At 37.7% G+C, this 4440-nt stretch overlaps 1 non-coding gene across 1 annotated transcript; it reads right to left on the bottom strand.

The window, feature by feature from the left end:
• Positions 1-4003: 4003 nt before the first annotated feature.
• On the bottom strand, positions 4004-4106 carry LOC111909819 (U6 spliceosomal RNA). Its single transcript, XR_002856343.1, has one exon. It is a non-coding gene; the product is annotated as a U6 spliceosomal RNA (small nuclear RNA).
• Between the last annotated feature and the right edge of the window lie 334 nt (positions 4107-4440).

Below are 4440 nucleotides of genomic sequence, written 5' to 3'. Positions count from 1 at the left end.
CTCTCTGACCTTCAGGGAGTTTTAGGCATATGGAGTGCCAAACTGTCATGGAGCTATGGACACCATTGTGAGCAACAGGTGGTTAGCAGATGTTGTTAACGCCTTTTGTACCAGTCGTTGTCCCAAGGGAGACAATGGCAGACTAGCTTCCTACCTCCTAAAGGACAGGGCACATGATTGGTAGGAGGAGGTGGGGCATGCTTTAGGAGATGATGCTATTGATTCAATGACCGGGAGTGATTTCTCGACCAAGTTTAGAGCCGAGTTTTCACCAGTGATTTTTAGGTGAAGCAACTGGCACAGAATCTCCGTCAGACTACTGAGACTGTGACTAAGATCACCGCTATGTTCAGGGAGAGCGCACTTCTATTTCCACAGTATGTGGCAGACGAGTAGATGAAGAAAGTCTGGTACCATGAGATGCTGAGAAGTGATAGTCGACAGTTTGTTAGCCGATCCAACAACAAGGCTATGGAAGACATGATAGAGTGGGCTAGGGAAAGAGAGATTGAATTAGATATGGAGAGGAAGAGGAAGCCAAATTATACGATGAGTGTTGAGGGTTAGGGCAAGAGGCCCAAGATATCTGATTCTAGACCGAGAGGCCAACATGGACGTAGCCGTTGTGGCAAAGTGCGGAAAGATGCACGAGGGGACATGCAGAGGGGTGGGTTATGGCTGCTTCAAGTGCAATCAGACTAGTCATATCAGCAGATATTGTACTGCTACCACCCCCATTACTCTTGTATTTGATCCGATTTGCTTTTAGTACAATCAGAGGGGCCACAAGAAGGCCCATTGTCCGATTTTGGCTATGGCAGGACTGGTGTCAGCACCCGCTCCTACGACATTGAGGATTACTTAGGGTCGTCAGGGCCGGGCAGATGCGCCAGTGCCGAGAGTAGGGTTTTCCAGCAAACGGCAAAGGAGGCACGTCCAGCTCCCGATGCTGTGACGGGTATGTATCTTCTCTTTATCTCTTTATATGTACTAAATTGTTGTTGATTGAGAAACACGGCGAGTTGAAGGAAAACTCGGCGTATTGGGTCAACTCGGGCTGTTGACTTTGACTTTAACATTAGTCTTTGACCAAGTTTGACCTATAAGGGGCTTTTGGGCATTTTGAGTTGTGTTTAAGGAAATCTTTTATGTTTAGGGGTTTAGTAGAGTCGATATTCAGAGCCGGGATCTATTCAGCTATCATTCTTTATGCGATGTGAGTTTCCTTACCAAGTTTAGCGGGTCGAATGCACCAATGTCGGCCCATGTTTATGATATGTTGTTAGTATTCTAGTTGTCTTTGTGACTCTTGCATGTGCTTGTGTTTATATGTTATCCGGGCTAAGGCCTAATGTCGGGTGGGGCCTGGTGAATATTTGTATGTTATGCATCTATGTGATTATTGCATGTGTATGTGTTTATTTGATATATGCTATTTTATGTTAGGCAGGGCCCGTTTTACCGAGCTCAGCTCGATGCTGGGCGGGCCCCGATGTTGGACAGGGTCCGATGCCGAGCGGCGCACACTATATGTTTATTATATGGTTGCTATGTGGTACTTTGGTGAAACTCACTAAGCTTTCTGCTTACGATTTTCAGTTTATGTTTCAGGTACTTCTGGTTGTAAAGGGAAGAGCTCGGGATTAGTGCATCGCACACACCATTGGGATTCCACTTATGATGTTTTACACTGTTTTTAGGGAAATTGATACATTGGTTTTTATTTAAATGTGTGGATGATATTGGAAATTACCACTTTGCCTATTATTAAAATGATTTTTTTGGGGCCATATTTTTGAATGTTACATATGATGTGGAGGGTTGTTTCTTACTTGTTCCTGTCCAGAGGACTAGAAGGTTAAGTGTGCCTTGAATCTTCTTCGTCTGGACATGAAGGACTAATGGCACCTAGTGACTGGTTCCTATACTCCAGAGTAGAGGATTGTTGTTACTTGGGAGCAGGAGATGTTTCTCAAGGAGTATGTTCCCTAGCTATATATATATATATATATATATATATATATATATATATATATATAATCTAACCACTTTCTAATACATACATGTTTGTGGGCTCCACCATTTTTAAGACAAAGTCTTAAAACTAAGGAAACTATATATTGACCATTAAATTTTTATAAATCAATCTTAACCATTGATTTTGAATTTTTAATTGCAATCCATGTGAAAAATATTTAACCAATCAAAATAGCCTTTAATATGCTATATATACAAGCCTTTGAAGTCCCATATTCTTTCGTGTACACCATCACCTAAAAAACCCTTAGCTCACTATATACTTACTTCTTCACTACCTTTTGGGGCCTCTTCAAATATCTTACGAGGTTATCAACGACACCATGAACACTTCTACTCTGCCTCTCACACCGATTCTTCTTCTAGCTAAAATATGACTCCACCACCACCATCCCATCTGATTACGTCAAACATACACAACCACCCACCAATGTCTTATGCTCTTCCTCTCTTAACTCCTTTTTAAAACCACCAACACCTCTTGCTCTCCCTACAAAGAAAACGTGTTTGGATCGAACTGTCCAAGACTGATTTGCTTTCTAGAAAGCAGACTGTGTTAGATTAGATGCATGGATATGAAATCAGGAAGACACATTCGGGTTTTCATTTGATAATCTTGTATATATGTGTTTCTTATTTCGATTAATATTTTGTATGCATGCTTATTCTTTAGAGCTAAAAAATATAGTTCATATTTGAATGGTTTGTGGATCTCAGGTTTTTTAATAAATCAACATGATGTTTCTTTAGTTAAATATGATTACTGGTCTAGAGAAACGAAATTCATTTGTTATCAAACGATTCACAAATTATGTTTAATGTTTTCAGGTCTAAATTTCTGATGGTTTCAAGATTGATGTTCTGGATCTGCAAATAAAGAGAAAATAAACTAAAGAGAAAAGACGTACCAAGGGATTTCCATAGTTTGTTGAATACATGTGTAGTTCAACTTAGATTGTCATTAGATGTTAATATATTTATGTGTTTTGACATATATGAATAACTTCATAAAAAAGTAATGAATTTTATGGTTTGATGTTTTTGTTTAGGGATAATGACTTAGGAGGGTAATAAGGTTTCCAGTTTGTCCGTATTAGGCCACTAAGGTTTTTTTTGTGCGTATTAGACCAATTGGTTGTTATTACCGTTTAGAAATAGTTCTTTTACCGTTTAAAACCGGTAAAAGGACTATTTCTAAACGGTAATAACAACCATATTGGTCTAATACGCACAAAAAAAAACCTTAGTGATCTAATATGGACAAACTGGAAACCTTATTACCCTCCTAAGTCATTAACCCTAATTATTTAGAAAACATGCTTACTAATCAATGTGACTGATTTGTTTGACTGAAAATAGTTGCTTCCATTTAAACTTATCTCACAACCCTTCCAGCACTTCTAAGTCCAAAAACTCATATGATTGATGATCTTCATTACATAAATATGCAACATTTTATCAATAACTTCTTTTTTGTCATTTAAATGTTCCCATATGTACAAAAACAATCTTACTTTGATACATCCCATCAATGTCTACATTTGATAACAAGTGGAAATGTAAAACCAACAGGGACTTGCAGAGGATGTCTATTATCAATTATTTTATAAAAAGCAAAACTACAATAAGAACTAAGAAACTGAAGATCAAAATGAATAAAAAAATCAGCACACAAACAAACACATACATACTATCTACAACACATAAACGGAAGTTTATAAATCATGAAACTTAATGATAGGAAAAGTAAAAAACTTAAAGAAGACTTTATAGAAAGAAAGATCACCCTTACTTACCACAAATGGTTGAAGACATCAAACAAGAAGATCAATCTGACCATAGAATCCACATGTTGTCTGATCATGTCCTCAGTAGATAAACTACTGAAACATAAGAATTGCAATTGAACTCTATTAGCATTTGAAATGTGAATTAGGGTTCCAGAGAAGACGACCAAGGGTTAAAAAAAATTTTGGACCATTTCTCGATTTGTGTGTGTCATCCTTGCGCAGGGGCCATGCTAATCTTCTCTGTATCGTTCCAATTTTATAGGATGTCCCCAAAGGGACGACTATAGATGAAGAGCTTCGCCATATAAAGGAGTAGCATGTTATATGGGACGACGCGAGTTCTAAACAAAATAGTTTACTGTTGATGGTCATATATTCTCAATGTCTATAAAATTAGAGTTAATGACTTAGGAGGGTAATAAGGTTTGCAGTTTGTCTGTATTAGGTCACTAAAGTTTTTTTTGTACGTATTAGACCAATATGGTTGTTATTACCGTTTAGAAATAGTCCTTATACCGGTTAAAACCGGTATAAGGACTATTTCTAAACGGTAATAACAACCATATTGGTCTAATACGCACAAAAAAAAACCTTAGTGACCTAATAAAGACAA

The sequence above is a fragment of the Lactuca sativa genome, chromosome 1 (genome assembly GCF_002870075.4).
Source record: "Lactuca sativa cultivar Salinas chromosome 1, Lsat_Salinas_v11, whole genome shotgun sequence".
Lineage (NCBI taxonomy): Eukaryota > Viridiplantae > Streptophyta > Magnoliopsida > Asterales > Asteraceae > Lactuca > Lactuca sativa.
The sequence above is the reverse complement of the archived record's forward strand: the minus strand, read 5'-3'. Positions and strand labels throughout refer to the sequence as shown.